Genomic DNA, 25794 nt, shown 5'->3' on the forward strand with positions numbered 1-25794 from the left:
TTACCGTGTTGTTTATCAGGACACCGTTACCGTGTTGTCTATCAGGACACCCTTACCGTGTTTTTTATCAGGACACCGTTACCGTGTTGTCTATCACGACACCCTTACCGTGTTGTCTATCAGGACACCCTTACCGTGTTGTCTATCAGGACACCCTTACCGTGTTGTTTATCAGGACACCGTTACCGTGTTGTCTATCAGGACACCGTTACCGTGTTGTCTATCAGGACACCCTTACCGTGTTGTTTATCAGGACACCGTGTTGTTTATCAGGACACCCTTACCGTGTTGTCTATCAGGACACCCTTACCGTGTTGTCTATCAGGACACCCTTACCGTGTTGTCTATCAGGACACCCTTACCGTGTTGTTTATCAGGACACCCTTACCGTGTTGTCTATCAGGACACCCTTACCGTGTTGTCTATCAGGACACCCTTACCGTGTTGTTTATCAGGACACCCTTACCGTGTTGTCTATCAGGACACCGTTACCGTGTTGTCTATCAGGACACCCTTACCGTGTTGTCTATCAGGACACCCTTACCGTGTTGTCTATCAGGACACCCCGTGTTGTCTATCAGGACACCCTTACCGTGTTGTTTATCAGGACACCCTTACCGTGTTGTTTATCAGGACACCCTTACCGTGTTGTCTATCAGGACACCCTTACCGTGTTGTCTATCAGGACACCCTTACCGCGTTGTTTATCAGGACACCGTTACCGCGTTGTTTATCAGGACACCGTTACCGTGTTGTCTATCAGGACACCCTTACCGTGTTGTCTATCAGGACACCCTTACCGTGTTGTCTATCAGGACACCCTTACCGTGTTGTTCATCAGGACACCCTTACTGTGTTGTCTATCAGGACACCGTTACCGTGTTGTCTATCAGGACACCCTTACCGTGTTTTTTATCAGGACACCGTTACCGTGTTGTCTATCAGGACACCGTTACCGTGTTGTCTATCAGGACACCCTTACCGTGTTGTCTATCAGGACACCCTTACCGTGTTGTCTATCAGGACACCCTTACCGTGTTGTCTATCAGGACACCCTTACCGTGTTGTTTATCAGGACACCCTTACCGTGTTGTCTATCAGGACACCCTTACCGTGTTGTCTATCAGGACACCCTTACCGTGTTGTCTATCAGGACACCCTTACCGTGTTGTCTATCAGGACACCCAGGACACCCTTACCGTGTTGTCTATCAGGACACCCTTACCGTGTTGTCTATCAGGACACCCTTACCGTGTTGTCTATCAGGACACACCGTGTTGTCTATCAGGACACCCTTACCGTGTTGTCTATCAGGACACCCTTACCGTGTTGTTTATCAGGACACCCTTACCGTGTTGTCTATCAGGACACCCTTACCGTGTTGTCTATCAGGACACCCTTACCGTGTTGTCTATCAGGACACCCTTACCGTGTTGTTTATCAGGACACCGTTACCGTGTTGTCTATCAGGACACCCTTACCGTGTTTTTTATCAGGACACCGTTACCGTGTCGTCTATCACGACATCCTTACCGTGTTGTCTATCAGGACACCCTTACCATTTTGTCTATCAGGACACCCTTACCGTGTTGTCTATCAGGACACCGTTACCATTTTGTCTATCAGGACACCCTTACCGTGTTGTTTATCAGGACACCGGTACCGTGTTGTTTATCAGGACACCATTACCGTGTTGTCTATCAGGACACCCTTACCATGTTGTCTATCAGGACACCCTTACCGTGTTTTTTATCAGGACACCCTTACCGTGTCGTCTATCACGACATCCTTACCGTGTTGTCTATCAGGACACCATTACCGTGTTGTTTATCAGGACACCCTTACCGTGTTGTCTATCAAGACACCCTTACCGTGTTGTTTATCAGGACACCCTTACCGTGTTGTCTATCAGGACACCCTTACCGTGTTGTCTATCAGGACACCCTTACCGTGTTGTCTATCAGGACACCCTTACCGTGTTGTCTATCAAGACACCCTTACCGTGTTGTTTATCAGGACACCCTTACCGTGTTGTCTATCAGGACACCGTTACCGTGTTGTCTATCAGGACACCCTTACCGTGTTGTCTATCAGGACACCCTTACCGTGTTGTTTATCAGGACACCGTTACCGTGTTGTCTATCAGGACACCCTTACCGTGTTGTCTATCAGGACACCCTTACCGTGTTGTTTATCAGGACACCCTTACCGTGTTGTTTATCAGGACACCCTTACCGTGTTGTTTATCAGGACACCCTTACCGTGTTGTCTATCAGGACACCCTTACCGTGTTGTCTATCAGGACACCGTTACCGTGTTGTCTATCAGGACACCCTTACCGTGTTGTTTATCAGGACACCCTTACCGTGTTGTTTATCAGGACACCCTTACCGTGTTGTCTATCAGGACACCCTTACCGTGTTGTCTATCAGGACACCCTTACCGTGTTGTCTATCAGGACACCCTTACCGTGTTGTTTATCAGGACACCCTTACCGTGTTGTCTATCAGGACACCCTTACCGTGTTGTCTATCAGGACACCCTTACCGTGTTGTTTATCAGACACCCTTACCGTGTTGTCTATCAGGACACCCTTACCGTGTTGTTTATCAGGACACCCTTACCGTGTTGTCTATCAGGACACCGTTACCGTGTTGTCTATCAGGACACCCTTACCGTGTTGTCTATCAGGACACCCTTACCGTGTTGTTTATCAGGACACCCTTACCGTGTTGTCTATCAGGACACCCTTACCGTGTTGTTGTCCGTGTTGTTTATCAGGACACCGTTACCGTGTTGTTTATCAGGACACCGTTACCGTGTTGTCTATCAGGACACCCTTACCGTGTTGTCTATCAGGACACCGTTACCGTATTGTCTATCAGGACACCCTTACCGTGTTGTTTATCAGGACACCCTTACCGTGTTGTTTATCAGGACACCCTTACCGTGTTGTCTATCAAGACACCCTTACCGTGTTGTTTATCAGGACACCCTTACCGTGTTGTCTATCAGGACACCGTTACCGTGTTGTCTATCAGGACACCCTTATCAGACACCCTTACCGTGTTGTCTATCAAGACACCCTTACCGTGTTGTTTATCAGGACACCCTTACTGTGTTGTCTATCAGGACACCGTTACCGTGTTGTCTATCAGGACACCCTTACTGTGTTGTCAATCAGGACACCGTTACCGTGTTGTCTATCAGGACACCGTTACCGTGTTGTCTATCAGGACACCCTTACCGTGTCGTCTATCACAACATCCTTACCGTGTTGTCTATCAGGACACCCTTACCGTTTTGTCTATCAGGACACCCTTACCGTGTTGTCTATCAGGACACCGTTACCGTGTTGTCTATCAGGACACCCTTACCGTGTTGTCTATCAGGACACCCTTACCGTGTTGTTTATCAGGACACCATTACCGTGTTGTCTATCAGGACACCCTTACCGTGTTGTCTATCAGGACACCCTTACCGTGTTTTTTATCAGGACACCCTTACCGTGTCGTCTATCACGACATCCTTACCGTGTTGTCTATCAGGACACCCTTACCGTGTTGTTTATCAGGACACCCTTACCGTGTTGTCTATCAAGACACCCTTACCGTGTTGTTTATCAGGACACCCTTACCGTGTTGTCTATCAGGACACCGTTACCGTGTTGTCTATCAGGACACCCTTACCGTGTTGTTTATCAAGACCCCCTTACCGTGTTGTCTATCAAGACAGCCTTATCGTGTTGTTTATCAGGACACCCTTACTGTGTTGTCTATCAGGACACCGTTACCGTGTTGTCTATCAGGACACCCTTACCGTGTTGTCTATCAGGACACCCTTACCGTGTTGTCTATCAGGACACCCTTACCGTGTTGTTATCAGGACACCCTTACCGTGTTGTCTATCAGGACACCCTTACCGTGTTGTCTATCAGGACACCCTTACCGTGTTGTTTATCAGGACACCCTTACCGTGTTGTTTATCAGGACACCCTTATCAGTGTTGTCTATCAGGACACCCTTACCGTGTTGTCTATCAGGACACCGTTACCGTGTTGTCTATCAGGACACCCTTACCGTGTTGTTTATCAGGACACCCTTACCGTGTTGTTTATCAGGACACCCTTACCGTGTTGTCTATCAAGACACCCTTACCGTGTTGTTTATCAGGACACCCTTACCGTGTTGTCTATCAGGACACCCTTACCGTGTTGTCTATCAGGACACCCTTACCGTGTTGTTTATCAAGACCCCCTTACCGTGTTGTCTATCAAGACACCCTTACCGTGTTGTTTATCAGGACACCCTTACCGTGTTGTCTATCAGGACACCCTTACCGTGTTGTCTATCAGGACACCCTTACCGTGTTGTCTATCAGGACACCGTTACCGTGTTGTCTATCAGGACACCCTTACCGTGTTGTCTATCAGGACACCCTTACCGTGTTGTTTATCAGGACACCCTTACCGTGTTGTCTATCAGGACACCCTTACCGTGTTGTCTATCAGGACACCCTTACCGTGTTTACCGTCTATCAAGACACCCTTACCGTGTTGTTTATCAGGACACCGTTACCGTGTTGTCTATCAGGACACCGTTACCGTGTTGTTTATCAGGACACCCTTACCGTGTTGTTTATCAGGACACCCTTACCGTGTTGTTTATCAGGACACCGTTACCGTGTTGTCTATCAGGACACCCTTACCGTGTTGTCTATCAGGACACCCTTACCGTGTTGTTTATCAGGACACCCTTACCGTGTTGTCTATCAGGACACCCTTACCGTGTTGTCTATCAGGACACCCTTACCGTGTTGTCTATCAGGACACCCTTACCGTGTTGTTTATCAGGACACCCTTACCGTGTTGTCTATCAAGACACCCTTACCGTGTTGTCTATCAAGACACCCTTACCGTGTTGTCTATCAGGACACCCTTACCGTGTTGTCTATCAAGACACCCTTACCGTGTTGTTCATCAGGACACCCTTACTGTGTTGTCTATCAGGACACCCTTACCGTGTTTTTTATCAGGACACCGTTAACGTGTTGTCTATCACGACATCCTTACCGTGTTGTCTATCAGGACACCCTTACCGTGTTGTCTATCAGGACACCCTTACCGTGTTGTCTATCAAGACACCCTTACCGTGTTGTTCATCAGGACACCCTTACTGTGTTGTCTATCAAGACACCCTTACATCAGGACACCCTTACCGTGTTGTCTATCAGGACACCCTTACCGTGTTGTCTATCAGGACACCCTTACCGTGTTTTTTTATCAGGACACCGTTACCGTGTTGTCTATCAGGACACCCTTACCGTGTTGTCTATCAGGACACCCTTACCGTGTTGTCTATCAGGACACCCTTACCGTGTTGTCTATCAGGACACCCTTACCGTGTTGTCTATCAGGACACCGTTACCGTGTTGTCTATCAGGACACCCTTACCGTGTGGTTTATCAAGACCCCCTTACCGTGTTGTCTATCAAGACAGCCTTATCGTGTTGTTTATCAAGACCCCCTTACCGTGTTGTCTTTCAAGACACCCTTACCGTGTTGTCTATCAAGACACCCTTACCGTGTTGTTCATCAGGACACCCTTACTGTGTTGTCTATCAGGACACCCTTACCGTGTTTTTTATCAGGACACCGTTAACGTGTTGTCTATCACGACATCCTTACCGTGTTGTCTATCAGGACACCCTTACCGTGTTGTCTATCAGGACACCCTTACCGTGTTGTCATCAGACACCCTTACCGTGTTGTTTATCAGGACACCCTTACCGTGTTGTCTATCAGGACACCCTTACCGTGTTGTCTATCAAGACACCCTTACCGTGTTGTCTATCAGGACACCCTTACCGTGTTGTTTATCAGGACACCCTTACCGTGTTGTCTATCAAGACACCCTTACCGTGTTTTTTATCAGGACACCGTTACCGTGTTGTCTATCAGGACACCTTTACCGTGTTGTCTATCAGGACACCCTTACCGTGTTGTTTATCAGGACACCGTTACCGTGTTGTTTATCAGGACACCGTTACCGTGTTGTCTATCAGGACACCCTTACCGTGTTGTCTATCAGGACACCCTTACCGTGTTGTTTATCAGGACACCCTTACCGTGTTGTCTATCAAGACACCCTTACCGTGTTGTCTATCAGGACACCCTTACCGTGTTGTCTATCAGGACACCCTTACCGTGTTGTTTATCAAGACCCCCTTACCGTGTTGTCTATCAAGACACCCTTACCGTGTTGTTTATCAAGACACCCTTACCGTGTTGTCTATCAAGACCCCCTTACCGTGTTGTCTATCAGGACACCCTTACCGTGTTGTTTATCAGGACACCCTTACCGTGTTGTCTATCAGGACACCCTTACCGTGTTGTTTATCAGGACACCGTGTTTGTCTATCAGGACACCCTTACCGTGTTGTCTATCAGGACACCCTTACCGTTGTCTATTGTTACCGTGTTGTCTATCAGGACACCCTTACCGTGTTGTTTATCAGGACACCCTTACTGTGTTGTCTATCAGGACACCGTTACCGTGTTGTCTATCAGGACACCCTTACCGTGTTGTCTATCAGGACACCCTTACCGTGTTGTTTATCAGGACACCGTTACCGTGTTGTCTATCAGGACACCCTTACCGTGTTTTTTATCAGGACACCGTTACCGTGTTGTCTATCAGGACACCCTTACCGTGTTGTCTATCAGGACACCCTTACCGTGTTGTCTATCAGGACACCCTTACCGTGTTGTCTATCAGGACACCCTTACCGTGTTGTCTATCAGGACACCGTTACCGTGTTGTCTATCAGGACACCCTTACCGTTTGTCTATCAGGACACCCTTACCGTGTTGTTATCAGGACACCGTTACCGTGTTGTCTATCAGGACACCCTTACCGTGTTGTCTATCAGGACACCCTTACCGTGTTGTTTATCAGGACACCCTTACCGTGTTGTCTATCACGACATCCTTACCGTGTTGTCTATCAGGACACCCTTACCGTGTTGTCTATCAGGACACCCTTACCGTGTTGTCTATCAGGACACCCTTACCGTGTTGTCTATCAGGACACCCTTACCGTGTTGTCTATCAGGACACCCTTACCGTGTTGTCTATCAAGACACCCTTACCGTGTTGTCTATCAGGACACCCTTACTGTGTTGTCTATCAGGACACCCTTACCGTGTTGTCTATCAAGACACCCTTACCGTGTTGTCTATCAGGACACCCTTACCGTGTTGTTTATCAGGACACCGTTACCGTGTTGTCTATCAGGACACCCTTACCGTGTTTTTTATCAGGACACCCTTACCGTGTTGTCTATCAGACACCCTTACCGTGTTGTCTATCAGGACACCCTTACCGTGTTGTCTATCAGGACACCCTTACCGTGTTGTCTATCAGGACACCCTTACCGTGTTGTCTATCAGGACACCCCGTTTGTTTATCAGGACACCCTTACCGTTTGTCTATCAGGGACACCCTTACCGTGTTGTCTATCAGGACACCGTTACCGTGTTGTCTATCAGGACACCCTTACCGTGTTGTCTATCAGGACACCCTTACCGTGTTGTTTATCAGGACACCGTTACCGTGTTGTCTATCAGGACACCTTACCGTGTTGTCTATCAGGACACCCTTACCGTGTTGTCTATCAGGACACCCTTACCGTGTTGTCTATCAGGACACCCTTACCGTGTTGTCTATCAGGACACCCTTACCGTGTTGTCTATCAGGACACCGTTACCGTGTTGTCTATCAGGACACCCTTACCGTGTTGTCTATCAGACACCCTTACCGTGTTGTCTATCAAGACAGCCTTATCGTGTTGTTTATCAAGACCCCTTACCGTGTTGTCTATCAGGACACCCTTACCGTGTTGTCTATCAAGACACCCTTACCGTGTTGTCTATCAAGACACCCTTACCGTGTTGTCTATCAGGACACCCTTACCGTGTTGTTTATCAGGACACCCTTACCGTGTTGTTTATCAGGACACCGTTACCGTGTTGTCTATCAGGACACCCTTACCGTGTTGTCTATCAGGACACCGTTACCGTTTTGTCTATCAGGACACCCTTACCGTGTTGTCTATCAGGACACCGTTACCGTGTTGTCTATCAGGACACCCTTACCGTGTTGTTTATCAGGACACCGTTACCGTGTTGTTTATCAGGACACCATTACCGTGTTGTCTATCAGGACACCCTTACCGTGTTGTCTATCAGGACACCCTTACCGTGTTGTCTATCAGGACATCCTTACCGTGTTGTTTATCAGGACACCCTTACCGTGTTGTTTATCAGGACACCGTTACCGTGTTGTCTATCAGGACACCCTTACCGTGTTTTTTATCAGGACACCGTTACCGTGTTGTCTATCACGACATCCTTACCGTGTTGTCTATCAGGACACCCTTACCGCGTTGTTTATCAGGACACCCTTACCGTGTTGTCTATCAGGACACCGTTACCGTGTTGTTTATCAGGACACCCTTACCGCGTTGTCTATCAGGACACCCTTACCGCGTTGTCTATCAGGACACCGTTACCGTTTTGTCTATCAGGACACCCTTACCGTGTTGTCTATCAGGACACCCTTACCGTGTTTTTTATCAGGACACCGTTACCGTGTTGTCTATCACGACATCCTTACCGTGTTGTCTATCAGGACACCCTTACCGTGTTGTCTATCAGGACACCCTTACCGTGTTGTCTATCAGGACACCCTTACCGTGTTGTCTATCAGGACATCCTTACCGTGTTGTCTATCAGGACACCCTTACCGTGTTGTCTATCAGGACACCCTTACCGTGTTGTCTATCAGGACACCCTTACCGTGTTGTTCATCAAGACACCCTTACCGTGTTGTTTATCAGGACACCCTTACCGTGTTGTCTATCAGGACACCGTTACCGTGTTGTCTATCAGGACACCCTTACCGTGTTGTTTATCAAGACCCCCTTACCGTGTTGTCTATCAAGACAGCCTTATCGTGTTGTTTATCAAGACCCCCTTACCGTGTTGTCTATCAAGACACCCTTACCGTGTTGTTTATCAAGACCCCCTTACCGTGTTGTCTATCAAGACAGCCTTATCGTGTTGTTTATCAAGACCCCCTTACCGTGTTGTCTATCAAGACACCCTTACCGTGTTGTCTATCAAGACACCCTTACCGTGTTGTCTATCAGGACACCCTTACTGTGTTGTCTATCAGGACACCCTTACCGTGTTTTTTATCAGGACACCGTTAACGTGTTGTCTATCACGACATCCTTACCGTGTTGTCTATCAGGACACCCTTACCGTGTTGTCTATCAGGACACCCTTACCGTGTTGTTTATCAGGACACCGTTACCGTGTTGTCTATCAGGACACCCTTACCGTGTTGTCTATCAGGACACCCTTACCGTGTTGTCTATCAGGACACCCTTACCGTGTTGTTTATCAGGACACCCTTACCGTGTTGTCTATCAGGACACCGTTACCGTGTTGTCTATCAGGACACCCTTACCGTGTTGTTTATCAGGACACCCTTACCGTGTTGTCTATCAGGACACCCTTACCGTGTTGTCTATCAGGACACCCTTACCGTGTTGTCTATCAGGACACCCTTACCGTGTTGTCTATCAGGACACCGTTACCGTTTTGTCTATCAGGACACCCTTACCGTGTTGTTTATCAGGACACCGTTACCGTGTTGTTTATCAGGACACCATTACCGTGTTGTCTATCAGGACACCCTTACCGTGTTGTCTATCAGGACACCCTTACCGTGTTGTCTATCAGGACATCCTTACCGTGTTGTTTATCAGGACACCCTTACCGTGTTGTTTATCAGGACACCCTTACCGTGTTGTCTATCAGGACATCCTTACCGTTTTGTTTATCAGGACACCCTTACCATGTTGTCTATCAAGACACCCTTACTGTGTTGTTTATCAGGACACCCTTACCGTGTTGTCTATCAGAACACCCTTACCGTGTTGTTTATCAGGACATCCTTACCGTGTTGTTTATCAGGACACCCTTACCGTGTTGTCTATCAGGACAACCTTACCGTGTTGTCTATCAGGACACCCTTACCGTGTTGTTTATCAGAACACCCTTACCGTGTTGTTTATCAGGACACCTTACCGTGTTGTCTATCAAGACACCCTTACCGTGTTGTCTATCAGGACACCCTTACCGTGTTGTCTATCAAGACACCCTTACCGTGTTGTTTATCAGGACACCCTTACTGTGTTGTCTATCAGGACACCGTTACCGTGTTGTCTATCAGACACCCTTACCGTGTTGTCTATCAGGACACCCTTACGGTGTTGTTTATCAGGACACCCTTACTGTGTTGTCTATCAGGACACCGTTACCGTGTTGTCTATCAAGACACCCTTACCGTGTTGTCTATCAGGACACCCTTACCGTGTTGTTTATCAGGACACCATTACCGTGTTGTCTATCAGGACACCCTTACCGTGTTTTTTATCAGGACACCGTTACCGTGTTGTCTATCACGACATCCTTACCGTGTTGTCTATCAGGACACCCTTACCGTGTTGTCTATCAGGACACCCTTACCGTGTTGTTTATCAGGACACCCTTACCGTTTTGTCTATCAGGACACCGTTACCGTTTTGTCTATCAGGACACCCTTACCGTGTTGTCTATCAAGACACCCTTACCATGTTGTTTATCAGAACACCCTTACCGTGTTGTTTATCAGGACACCTTACCGTGTTGTCTATCAGGACACCCTTACCGTGTTGTCTATCAGGACACCCTTACCGTGTTGTCTATCAGGACACCCTTACCGTGTTGTTTATCAGGACACCCTTACTGTGTTGTCTATCAGGACACCGTTACCGTGTTGTCTATCAGGACACCCTTACCGTGTTGTCTATCAGGACACCCTTACCGTGTTGTTTATCAGGACACCCTTACCGTGTTGTCTATCAGGACACCCTTACCGTGTTGTTTATCAGGACACCGTTACCGTGTTGTCTATCAGGACACCCTTACCGTGTTGTCTATCAGGACACCCTTACCGTGTTGTTTATCAGGACACCCTTACCGTGTTGTCTATCAGGACACCGTTACCGTGTTGTCTATCAGGACACCCTTACCGTGTTGTCTATCAGGACACCCTTACCGTGTTGTCTATCAGGACACCCTTACCGTGTTGTTTATCAGGACACCCTTACCGTGTTGTCTATCAGGACACCCTTACCGTGTTGTTTATCAGGACACCCTTACCGTGTTGTCTATCAAGACACCCTTACCGTGTTGTTTATCAGGACACCCTTACCGTGTTGTCTATCAGGACACCCTTACCGTGTTGTCTATCAGGACACCGTTACCGTGTTGTCTATCAGGACACCCTTACCGTGTTGTTTATCAAGACCCCCTTACCGTGTTGTCTATCAAGACACCCTTACCGTGTTGTTTATCAGGACACCCTTACTGTGTTGTCTATCAGGACACCGTTACCGTGTTGTCTATCAGGACACCCTTACCGTGTTGTTTATCAGGACACCCTTACCGTGTTGTCTATCAGGACACCCTTACCGTGTTGTCTATCAGGACACCCTTACCGTGTTGTCTATCAGGACACCCTTACCGTGTTGTTTATCAGGACACCCTTACCGTGTTGTCTATCAGACACCCTTACCGTGTTGTTTATCAGGACACCCTTACCGTGTTGTTTATCAGGACACCCTTACCGTGTTGTCTATCAGGACACCCTTACCGTGTTGTTTATCAGGACACCCTTACCGTGTTGTCTATCAGGACACCTATACCGTGTTGTCTATCAGGACACCCTTACCGTGTTGTCTATCAGGACACCCTTACCGTGTTGTCTATCAGGACACCCTTACCGTGTTGTCTATCAGGACACCCTTACCGTGTTGTCTATCAGGACACCCTTACCGTGTTGTTTATCAGGACACCCTTACCGTGTTGTCTATCAAGACACCCTTACCGTGTTGTTTATCAGGACACCCTTACTGTGTTGTCTATCAGGACACCGTTACCGTGTTGTCTATCAGGACACCCTTACCGTGTTGTCTATCAGGACACCCTTACCGTGTTGTCTATCAAGACACCCTTACCATGTTGTTTATCAGGACACCCTTACTGTGTTTTCTATCAGGACACCGTTACCGTGTTGTTTATCAGGACACCCTTACCGTGTTGTCTATCAGGACACCCTTACCGTGTTGTTTATCAGGACACCCTTACCGTGTTGTCTATCAGGACACCCTTACCGTGTTGTCTATCAGGACACCCTTACCGTGTTGTTTATCAAGACCCCCTTACCGTGTTGTCTATCAAGACACCCTTACCGTGTTGTTTATCAGGACACCCTTACTGTGTTGTCTATCAGGACACCGTTACCGTGTTGTCTATCAGGACACCCTTACCGTGTTGTCTATCAGGACACCCTTACCGTGTTGTCTATCAGGACACCCTTACCGTGTTGTCTATCAGGACACCCTTACCGTGTTGTCTATCAGGACACCCTTACCGTGTTGTCTATCAGGACACCCTTACCGTGTTGTCTATCAGGACACCCTTACCGTGTTGTTTATCAGGACACCCTTACCGTGTTGTCTATCAGGACACCCTTACCGTGTTGTCTATCAGGACACCCTTACCGTGTTGTTTATCAGGACACCCTTACCGTGTTGTCTATCAGGACACCGTTACCGTGTTGTCTATCAGGACACCCTTACCGTGTTGTCTATCAGGACACCCTTACCGTGTTGTCTATCAGGACACCCTTACCGTGTTGTCTATCAGGACATCCTTACCGTGTTGTCTATCAGGACACCCTTACCGTGTTGTTTATCAGGACAGCCTTACCGTGTTGTCTATCAAGACACCCTTACCGTGTTGTTTATCAGGACACCCTTACCGTGTTGTCTATCAGGACACCGTTACCGTGTTGTCTATCAGGACACCCTTACCGTGTTGTCTATCAGGACACCCTTACCGTGTTGTCTATCAGGACACCCTTACCGTGTTGTTTATCAGGACACCCTTACCGTGTTGTTTATCAGGACACCGTTACCGTGTTGTCTATCAGGACACCCTTACCGTGTTGTTTATCAGGACACCGTTACCGTGTTGTCTATCAGTTATCAGGACACCCTTACCGTGTTGTCTATCAGACACCCTTACCGTGTTGTCTATCAGGACACCCTTACCGTGTTGTCTATCAGGACACCCTTACCGTGTTGTCTATCAGGACACCCTTACCGTGTTGTCTATCAGGACACCCTTACCGTGTTGTCTATCAGGACACCCTTACCGTGTTGTCTATCAGGACACCCTTACCGTGTTGTTTATCAGGACACCCTTACCGTGTTGTCTATCAAGACACCCTTACCGTGTTGTTTATCAGGACACCCACCCTTACCGTGTTGTCTATCAGGACACCGTTACCGTGTTGTCTATCAGGACACCCTTACCGTGTTGTCTATCAGGACACCCTTACCGTTTGTCTATCAGGACACCCTTACCGTGTTGTCTTATCAGGACACCCTCACCGTGTTGTTTATCAGGACACCGTTACCGTGTTGTCTATCAGGACACCCTTACCGTGTTGTTTATCAGGACACCCTTACTGTGTTGTCTATCAGGACACCCTTACCGTGTTGTCTATCAGGACACCCTTACCGTGTTGTCTATCAGGACACCCTTACCGTGTTGTCTATCAGGACACCCTTACCGTGTTGTCTATCAGGACACCCTTACCGTGTTGTCTATCAGGACACCCTTACCGTGTTGTTTATCAGGACACCGTTACCGTGTTGTCTATCAGGACACCCTTACCGTGTTGTCTATCAGGACACCCTTACCGTGTTGTCTATCAGGACACCCTTACCGTGTTTGTTTATCAGGACACCCTTACCGTGTTGTCTATCAGGACACCCTTACCGTGTTGTTTATCAGGACACCGTTACGTGTTGTCTATCAGGACACCCTTACCGTGTTTTTATCAGGACACCCTTACCGTGTTGTCTATCAAGACACCCTTACCGTGTTGTCTATCAGGACACCCTTACCGTGTTGTCTATCAGGACACCCTTACTGTGTTGTCTATCAGGACACCGTTACCGTGTTGTCTATCAGGACACCCTTACCGTGTTGTCTATCAGGACACCCTTACCGTGTTGTTTATCAGGACACCCTTACTGTGTTGTCTATCAGGACACCGTTACCGTGTTGTCTATCAGGACACCCTTACCGTGTTGTCTATCAGGACACCCTTACCGTGTTGTCTATCAGGACACCCTTACCGTGTTGTCTATCAGGACACCCTTACCGTGTTGTCTATCAGGACACCCTTACCGTGTTGTCTATCAGGACACCCTTACCGTGTTGTCTATCAGGACACCCTTACCGTGTTGTTTATCAGGACACCCTTACTGTGTTGTCTATCAGGACACCCTTACCGTGTTGTCTATCAGGACACCCTTACCGTGTTGTCTATCAGGACACCCTTACCGTGTTGTCTATCAGGACATCCTTACCGTGTTGTCTATCAGGACACCCTTACCGTGTTGTTTATCAGGACACCCTTACCGTGTTGTCTATCAGGACACCCTTACCGTGTTGTTTATCAGGACACCCTTACCGTGTTGTCTATCAGGACACCCTTACCGTGTTGTCTATCAGGACACCCTTACCGTGTTGTCTATCAGGACACCCTTACCGTGTTGTTTATCAGGACACCGTTACCGTGTTGTTTATCAGGACACCGTTACCGTGTTGTCTATCAGGACACCCTTACCGTGTTGTCTATCAGGACACCCTTACCGTGTTGTCTATCAGGACACCCTTACCGTGTTGTCTATCAGGACACCCTTACCGTGTTGTTTATCAGGACACCCTTACCGTGTTGTTTATCAGGACACCCTTACCGTGTTGTCTATCAGGACATCCTTACCGTTTTGTTTATCAGGACACCCTTACCATGTTGTCTATCAAGACACCCTTACTGTGTTGTTTATCAGGACACCCTTACCGTGTTGTCTATCAGAACACCCTTACCGTGTTGTTTATCAGGACATCCTTACCGTGTTGTTTATCAGGACACCCTTACCGTGTTGTCTATCAGGACACCCTTACCGTGTTGTCTATCAGGACACCCTTACCGTGTTGTTTATCAGAACACCCTTACCGTGTTGTTTATCAGGACACCCTTACTGTGTTGTCTATCGAGACACCCTTACCGTGTTGTCTATCGAGACACCCTTACCGTGTTGTCTATCAAGACACCCTTACCGTGTTGTTTATCAGGACACCCTTACTGTGTTTTCTATCAGGACACCGTTACTGTGTTGTCTATCAGGACACCCTTACCGTGTTGTCTATCAGGACACCCTTACGGTGTTGTTTATCAGGACACCCTTACTGTGTTGTCTATCAGGACACCGTTACCGTGTTGTCTATCAAGACACCCTTACCGTGTTGTCTATCAGGACACCCTTACCGTGTTGTTTATCAGGACACCATTACCGTGTTGTCTATCAGGACACCCTTACCGTGTTGTTTATCAGGACACCGTTACCGTGTTGTCTATCAGGACACCCTTACCGTGTTTTTTATCAGGACACCGATACCGTGTTGTCTATCACAACATCCTTACCGTGTTGTCTATCAGGACACCCTTACCGTGTTGTCTATCAGGACACCCTTACCGTGTTGTCTATCAGGACATCCTTACCGTGTTGTCTATCAGGACACCCTTACCGTGTTGTTTATCAGGACACCCTTACCGTGTTGTCTATCAAGACACCCTTACCGTGTTGTTTATCAGGACACCCTTACCGTGTTGTCTATCAGGACACCCTTACCGTGTTGTCTACCAGGACACCCTTACCGTGTTGTCTATCAGGACATCCTTACCGTGTTGTCTATCAGGACACCCTTACCGTGTTGTCTATCAGGACACCCTTACCGTGTTGTCTATCAGGACACCGTTACCGTGTTTTTTATCAGGACACCGTTACCGTGTTGTCTATCACGACATCCTTACCATGTTGTCTATCAGGACACCCTTACCGTGTTGTCTATCAGGACACCCTTACCGTGTTGTCTATCAGGACATCCTTACCGTGTTGTTTATCAGGACACCCTTACCGTGTTGTTTATCAGGACACCCTTACCGTGTTGTCTATCAGGACATCCTTACCGTTTTGTTTATCAGGACACCCTTACCATGTTGTCTATCAAGACACCCTTACTGTGTTGTTTATCAGGACACCCTTACCGTGTTGTCTATCAGAACACCCTTACCGTGTTGTTTATCAGGACATCCTTACCGTGTTGTTTATCAGGACACCCTTACCGTGTTGTCTATCAGGACACCCTTACCGTGTTGTCTATCAGGACACCCTTACCGTGTTGTTTATCAGGACACCCTTACTGTGTTGTCTATCAAGACACCCTTACCGTGTTGTCTATCGAGACACCCTTACCGTGTTGTCTATCAAGACACCCTTACCGTGTTGTTTATCAGGACACCCTTACTGTGTTGTCTATCAGGACACCGTTACCGTGTTGTCTATCAGGACACCCTTACCGTGTCGTCTATCAGGACACCCTTACGGTGTTGTTTATCAGAACACCCTTACCGTGTTGTTTATCAGGACACCCTTACTGTGTTTTCTATCAGGACACCATTACTGTGTTGTCTATCAGGACACCCTTACCGTGTTGTTTATCAGGACACCGTTACCGTGTTGTTTATCAGGACACCGTTACCGTGTTGTCTATCAGGACACCCTTACCGTGTTGTTTATCAAGACCCCCTTACCGTGTTGTCTATCAAGACACCCTTACCGTGTTGTCTATCAAGACAGCCTTATCGTGTTGTTTATCAGGACACCGTTACCGTGTTGTTTATCAGGACACTGTTACCGTGTTATCTAACAGGACACCCTTACCGTGTTGTCTATCAGGACACCGTTACCGTGTTGTCTATCAGGACACCCTTACCGTGTTGTTTATCAAGACACCTTTACCGTGTTGTCTATCAAGACAGCCTTATCGTGTTGTTTATCAGGACACCCTTACTGTGTTGTCTATCAGGACACCCTTACCGTGTTGTTTATCAAGACCCCCTTACCGTGTTGTCTATCAGGACACCCTTACCGTGTTGTCTATCAAGACACCCTTACCGTGTTGTCTATCAGGACACCCTTACCGTGTTGTCTATCAAGACACCCTTACCGTGTTGTTTATCAGGACACCCTTACTGTGTTGTCTATCAGGACACCGTTACCGTGTTGTCTATCAGGACACCCTTACCGTGTTGTTTATCAGGACACCGTTACCGTGTTGTTTATCAGGACACCGTTACCGTGTTGTCTATCAGGACACCCTTACCGTGTTGTCTATCAGGACACCATTACCGTGTTGTCTATCAGGACACCCTTACCGTGTTGTTTATCATGACCCCCTTACCGTGTTGTCTATCAAGACACCCTTACCGTGTTGTTTATCAGGACACCCTTACTGTGTTGTTTATCAGGACACCCTTACTGTGTTGTCTATCAGGACACCGTTACACCCTTGTCTATCAGGACACCCTTACCGTGTTGTCTATCAGGACACCCTTACAGTGTTGTTTATCAGGACACCCTTACTGTGTTGTCTATCAGGACACCGTTACCGTGTTGTCTATCAGGACACCGTTACCGTGTTGTCTATCAGGACACCCTTACCGTGTTGTCTATCAGGACACCCTTACAGTGTTGTTTATCAGGACACCCTTACCGTGTTGTCTATCAGGACACCGTTACCGTGTTGTCTATCAGGACACCCTTACCGTGTTGTCTATCAGGACACCCTTACCGTGTTGTCTATCAGGACACCCTACCGTGTTGTCTATCAGGACACCCTTACCGTGTTGTTTATCAGGACACCCTTACCGTGTTGTCTATCAGGACACCCTTACCGTGTTGTCTATCAAGACACCCTTACCGTGTTGTTTATCAGGACACCCTTACCGTGTTGTCTATCAGGACACCCTTACCGTGTTGTCTATCAGGACACCCTTACCGTGTTGTCTATCAGGACACCCTTACCGTGTTGTCTATCAGGACACCCTTACAGTGTTGTTTATCAGGACACCCTTACTGTGTTGTCTATCAGGACACCCTTACCGTGTTGTCTATCAGACACCCTTACCGTGTTGTTTATCAGGACACCCTTACCGTGTTGTCTATCAGGACACCCTTACCGTGTTGTTTATCAAGACCCCCTTACCGTGTTGTCTATCAGGACACCCTTACCGTGTTGTCTATCAGGACACCCTTACCGTGTTGTCTATCAGGACACCCTTACCGTGTTGTCTATCAGGACACCCTTACCGTGTTGTTTATCAGGACACCCTTACTGTGTTGTCTATCAGGACACCGTTACATCAGGACACCCTTACCGTGTTGTTTATCAGGACACCGTTACCGTGTTGTTTATCAGGACACCGTTACCGTGTTGTCTATCAGGACACCCTTACCGTGTTGTCTATCAGGACACCCTTACCGTGTTGTCTATCAGGACACCCTTACCGTGTTGTTTATCAGGACACCCTTACCGTGTTGTCTATCAAGACACCCTTACCGTGTTGTTTATCAGGACACCCTTACCGTGTTGTTTATCAGGACACCCTTACTGTGTTGTCTATCAGGACACCGTTACCGTGTTGTCTATCAGGACACCCTTACCGTGTTGTCTATCAGGACACCCTTACCGTGTTGTTTATCAGGACACCCTTACCGTGTTGTCTATCAGTGTTTGTTTATCAGGACACCCTTACCGTGTTGTCTATCAGGACACCCTTACCGTGTTGTCTATCAGGACACCCTTACCGTGTTGTCTATCAGGACACCCTTACCGTGTTGTCTATCAGGACACCCTTACCGTGTTGTCTATCAAGACACCCTTACCGTGTTGTTTATCAGGACACCCTTACTGTGTTGTCTATCAGGACACCGTTACCGTGTTGTCTATCAGGACACCCTTACCGTGTTGTTTATCAGGACACCCTTACCGTGTTGTTTATCAGGACACCGTTACCGTGTTGTCTATCAGGACACCCTTACCGTGTTGTCTATCAGGACACCGTTACCGTGTTGTCTATCAGGACACCCTTACCGTGTTGTCTATCAAGACACCCTTACCGTGTTGTCTATCAGGACACCCTTACCGTGTTGTTTATCAGGACACCCTTACCGTGTTGTTTATCAGGACACCCTTACTGTGTTGTCTATCAGGACACCCTTACCGTGTTGTCTATCAGGACACCCTTACCGTGTTGTCTATCAGGACACCCTTACCGTGTTGTTTATCAGGACACCCTTACCGTGTTGTCTATCAGGACACCGTTACACGTGTTGTCTATCAGGACACCCTTACCGTGTTGTCTATCAGGACACCCTTACCGTGTTGTCTATCAGGACACCCTTACAGTGTTGTTTATCAGACACCCTTACTGTGTTGTCTATCAGGACACCCTTACCGTGTTGTCTATCAGGACACCCTTACCGTGTTGTCTATCAGGACACCCTTACCGTGTTGTCTATCAGGACACCGTTACCGTGTTGTCTATCAGGACACCCTTACCGTGTTGTTTATCAGACACCACCCATCTTACCGTGTTGTCTATCAGGACACCCTTACCGTGTTGTCTATCAAGACACCCTTACCGTGTTGTTTATCAGGACACCCTTACTGTGTTGTTTATCAGGACACCCTTACCGTGTTGTCTATCAGGACACCTTACCGTGTTGTCTATCAGGACACCCTTACCGTGTTGTCTATCAGGACACCCTTACAGTGTTGTTTATCAGGACACCCTTACTGTGTTGTCTATCAGGACACCGTTACCGTGTTGTCTATCAAGACAGCCTTATCGTGTTGTTTATCAGGACACCCTTACTGTGTTGTCTATCAGGACACCCTTACCGTGTTGTTTATCAAGACCCCCTTACCGTGTTGTCTATCAGGACATCCTTACCGTGTTGTCTATCAAGACACCCTTACCGTGTTGTCTATCGAGACACCCTTACCGTGTTGTCTATCAAGACACCCTTACCGTGTTGTTTATCAGGACACCCTTACTGTGTTGTCTATCAGGACACCGTTACCGTGTTGTCTATCAGGACACCCTTACCGTGTTGTTTATCAGGACACCGTTACCGTGTTGTTTATCAGGACACCGTTACCGTGTTGTCTATCAGGACACCCTTACCGTGTTGTCTATCAGGACACCATTACCGTGTTGTCTATCAGGACACCCTTACCGTGTTGTTTATCAGGACACCCTTACCGTGTTGTCTATCAAGACACCCTTACCGTGTTGTCTATCAGGACACCCTTACCGTGTTGTTTATCAGGACACCCTTACTGTGTTGTCTATCAGGACACCGTTACCGTGTTGTCTATCAGGACACCCTTACCGTGTTGTCTATCACACCTTACCGTGTTGTTTATCAGGACACCCTTACTGTGTTGTTTATCAGGACACCCTTACTGTGTTGTCTATCAGGACACCGTTACCGTGTTGTCTATCAGGACACCCTTACCGTGTTGTCTATCAGGACACCCTTACAGTGTTGTTTATCAGGACACCCTTACTGTGTTGTCTATCAGGACACCGTTACCGTGTTGTCTATCAGGACACCCTTACCGTGTTGTCTATCAGGACACCCTTACCGTGTTGTCTATCAGGACACCGTTACCGTGTTGTCTATCAGGACACCCTTACCGTGTTGTCTATCAGGACACCCTTACCGTGTTGTCTATCAAGACACCCTTACCGTGTTGTCTATCAAGACACCCTTACCGTGTTGTTTATCAGGACACCCTTACTGTGTTGTTTATCAGGACACCCTTACTGTGTTGTCTATCAGGACACCGTTACCGTGTTGTCTATCAGGACACCCTTACCGTGTTGTCTATCAGGACACCCTTACAGTGTTGTTTATCAGGACACCCTTACTGTGTTGTCTATCAGGACACCGTTACCGTGTTGTCTATCAGGACACCCTTACCGTGTTGTCTATCAGGACACCCTTACATGTTGTTTATCAGGACACCCTTACAGTGTTGTCTATCAAGACACCCTTATCGTGTTGTCTATCAGGACATCCTTACCGTGTTGTCTATCAAGACACCCTTACCGTGTTGTCTATCAGGACACCCTTACCGTGTTGTTTATCAGGACACCCTTACCGTGTTGTCTATCGAGACAACCTTACCGTGTTGCCTATCAAGACACCCTTACCGTGTTGTTTATCAGGACACCCTTACTGTGTTGTCTATCAAGACACCCTTACCGTGTTGTCTATCAAGACACCCTTACCGTGTTGTCTATCAAGACACCCTTACCGTGTTGTTTATCAGGACACCCTTACTGTGTTGTCTATCAGGACACCCTTACCGTGTTGTCTATCAGGACACCCTTACCGTGTTGTTTATCAGGACACCCTTACCGTGTTGTTTATCAGGACACCGTTACCGTGTTGTTTATCAGGACACCCTTACCGTGTTGTCTATCAGGACACCCTTACCGTGTTGTCTATCAGGACACCCTTACCGTGTTGTTTATCAGACACCCTTACCGTGTTGTTTATCATGACCCCCTTACCGTGTTGTCTATCAAGACACCCTTACCGTGTTGTTTATCAGGACACCCTTACTGTGTTGTTTATCAGGACACCCTTACTGTGTTGTCTATCAGGACACCGTTACCGTGTTGTCTATCAGGACACCCTTACCGTGTTGTCTATCAGGACACCCTTACAGTGTTGTTTATCAGGACACCCTTACTGTGTTGTCTATCAGGACACCGTTACCGTGTTGTCTATCAGGACACCGTTACCGTGTTGTCTATCAGGACACCCTTACCGTGTTGTCTATCAGGACACCCTTACAGTGTTGTTTATCAGGACACCCTTACTGTGTTGTCTATCAGGACACCGTTACCGTGTTGTCTATCAGGACACCCTTACCGTGTTGTCTATCAGGACACCCTTACCGTGTTGTCTATCAGGACACCGTTACCGTGTTGTCTATCAGGACACCCTTACCGTGTTGTTTATCATGACCCCCTTACCGTGTTGTCTATCAAGACACCCTTACCGTGTTGTCTATCAAGACACCCTTACCGTGTTGTTTATCAGGACACCCTTACTGTGTTGTTTATCAGGACACCCTTACTGTGTTGTCTATCAGGACACCGTTACCGTGTTGTCTATCAGGACACCCTTACCGTGTTGTCTATCAGGACACCCTTACAGTGTTGTTTATCAGGACACCCTTACTGTGTTGTCTATCAGGACACCGTTACCGTGTTGTCTATCAGGACACCCTTACCGTGTTGTCTATCAGGACACCCTTACATTGTTGTTTATCAGGACACCGTTACCGTGTTGTCTATCAAGACACCCTTATCGTGTTGTCTATCAGGACATCCTTACCGTGTTGTCTATCAAGACACCCTTACTGTGTTGTCTATCAGGACACCGTTAACGTGTTGTCTATCAGGACACCCTTACCGTGTTGTTTATCAGGACACCGTTACCGTGTTGTTTATCAGGACACCGTTACCGTGTTGTCTATCAGGACACCCTTACCGTGTTGTCTATCAGGACACTGTTACCGTGTTGTCTATCAGGACACCCTTACCGAGTTGTTTATCAAGACCCCCTTACCGTGTTGTCTATCAAGACACCCTTACCGTGTTGTCTATCAAGACAGCCTTATCGTGTTGTTTATCAGGACACCCTTACTGTGTTGTCTATCAGGACACCGTTACCGTGTTGTCTATCAGGACACCCTTACCGTGTTGTCTATCAGGACACCCTTACAGTGTTGTTTATCAGGACACTGTTACCGTGTTGTCTATCAGGACACCCTTACCGTGTTGTTTATCAGGACATCCTTACCGTGTTGTTTATCAGGACACCCTTACCGTGTTGTTTATCAGGACACCCTTACTGTGTTGTCTATCAGGACATCCTTACCGTGTTGTCTATCAGGACACCCTTACCGTGTTGTTTATCAGGATACCCTTATCAGGACAATCCACAGTGTGGTTAGCATGTCATTAGTGTCTGTATATTTCCAGAGGTCCTTCCTCCTGTTCCAGTTAGCAGGTTACATAGAGGGAGGAGAGAGGGAGGACAGAGGAAGGTGGGATGATGGATAGAGCAGGAGGGTGGAGAGTACTGATGCTTCTGATTGTTGTCATTATGGTCTCAGGGGTCAGTGTCCTTCACCTCGCCTAAATAATTATAGTCAGGCATCTGACACGGGCATCCCTACACAACACACTCACAACAACAGCCCATCCATCCATACTAAGTCCAACCCTACACGCAAAACAATATCCAACCTTGGATGTGTGTGTTCGTGCAAGCGTGTGTGTTGACCAGCTGTACATGGTCATATTGATCAGGAAGATCATTGATCAGAGAAAATCCTTGACCAGACTGATGACACAATATTTCTTTTTAAAGTCCTTTATTTAACTAGTCAAGTCAGTTAAGAACAATTCTTATTTACAATGACGGCCTAGAAACAGTGGGTTAACTGCCTTGTTCAGGGGCAGAACAACAGATTTTTACCTTGTCAGCTTGGGGATTTGATTTAGCAACCTTTCGGTTACTGGCCCAACACTCTAACCACTAGCCCAATGCTCTAACCACCACGCTACCTGCTAGCTACCAGGGGATTGGGTGAGCTGTGTGTGTGTCTGGGAACAGGGTGTTTAGATAGTCATGAGGACAGATACACACACGTTCCAGACGGATGTACAGTGCCTTGCGAAAGTATTCGGCCCCCTTGAACTTTGCGACCTTTTGCCACATTTCAGGCTTCAAACATAAAGATATAAAACTGTATTTTTTTGTGAAGAATAAACAACAAGTGGGACAAAATCATGAAGTGGAACGACATTTATTGGATATTTCATACTTTTTTAACAAATCAAAAACTGAAAAATTGGGTGTGCAAAATTATTCAGCCCCCCTTAAGTTAATACTTTGTAGCGCCACCTTTTGCTGCGATTACAGCTGTAAGTCGCTTGGGGTATGTCTCTATCAGTTTTGCACATCGAGAGACTGAAATTTTTTCCCATTCCTCCTTGCAAAACAGCTCGAGCTCAGTGAGGTTGGATGGAGAGCATTTGTGAACAGCAGTTCAGTTCTTTCCACATATTCTCGATTGGATTCAGGTCTGGACTTTGACTTGGCCATTCTAACACCTGGATATGTTTATTTTTGAACCATTCCATTGTAGATTTTGCTTTATGTTTTGGATCATTGTCTTGTTGGAAGACAAATCTCCGTCCCAGTCTCAGGTCTTTTGCAGACTCCATCAGGTTTGCTTCCAGAATGGTCCTGTATTTGGCTCCATCCATCTTCCCATCAATTTTAACCATCTTCCCTGTCCCTGCTGATGAAAAGCAGGCCCAAACCATGATGCTGCCACCACCATGTTTGACAGTGGGGATGGTGTGTTCAGGGTGTGTTGCTTTTACGCCAAACATAACGTTTTGCATTGTTGCCAAAAAGTTTGATTTTGGTTTCATCTGACCAGAGCACCTTCTTCCACATGTTTGGTGTGTCTCCCAGGTGGCTTGTGGCAAACTTTAAATGACACTTTTTATGGATATCTTTAAGAAATGGCTTTCTTCTTGCCACTCTTCCATAAAGGCCAGATTTGTGCAATATACGACTGATTGTTGTCCTATGGACAGAGTGTCCCACCTCAGCTGTAGATCTCTGCAGTTCATCCAGAGTGATCATGGGCCTCTTGGCTGCATCTCTGATCAGTCTTCTCCTTGTATGAGCTGAAAGTTTAGAGGGACGGCCAGGTCTTGGTAGATTTGCAGTGGTCTGATACTCCTTCCATTTCAATATTATCGCTTGCACAGTGCTCCTTGGGATGTTAAAAGCTTGGGAAATCTTTTTGTATCCAAATCCGGCTTTAAACTTCTTCACAACAGTATCTCGGACCTGCCTGGTGTGTTCCTTGTTCTTCATTATGCTCTCTGCACTTTTAACGGACCTCTGAGACTATCACAGTGCAGGTGCATTTATACGGAGACTTGATTACACACAGGTGGATTGTATTTATCATCATTAGTCATTTAGGTCAACATTGGATCATTCAGAGATCCTCACTGAACTTCTGGAGAGAGTTTGCTGCACTGAAAGTAAAGGGGCTGAATAATTTTGCACGCCCAATTTTTCAGTTTTTGATTTGTTAAAAAAGTTTGAAATATCCAATAAATGTCGTTCCACTTCATGTTTGTGTCCCACTTGTTGTTGATTCTTCACAAAAAAATACAGTTTTATATCTTTATGTTTGAAGCCTGAAATGTGGCAAAAGGTCGCAAAGTTCAAGGGGGCCGAATACTTTCGCAAGGCACTGTAATAGGTGGAAAATAAGACTAGAATATCCTGGGAAAACCTTGTATCGCTAGGGAAATACTGAGGAATAGGAATATCAGAGTAGATCTGATGAGCAAAGGCATTGTCGTTTATAACTTCATTCTTAGAAAAAAAGGTTCCAAAAGGGTTCTTTAGCTGTCCCCCATAGGATAACTCTTTCAGGTTCCAGGTAGAACTAATTTGGGTTCCATATAGAACCCTCTGTGTAAAATGATTCTACCTGAAACCAAAAAGGGTTGGTCAAAAGGTTATCCTATGGGGACAGCTGAAGAACACTTTTTATGTTGTAGATAGCACCTTTTTT

The sequence above is a fragment of the Oncorhynchus nerka genome, linkage group LG2 (genome assembly GCF_034236695.1).
Source record: "Oncorhynchus nerka isolate Pitt River linkage group LG2, Oner_Uvic_2.0, whole genome shotgun sequence".
In the NCBI taxonomy this organism is placed as follows: Eukaryota; Metazoa; Chordata; class Actinopteri; order Salmoniformes; family Salmonidae; genus Oncorhynchus; species Oncorhynchus nerka.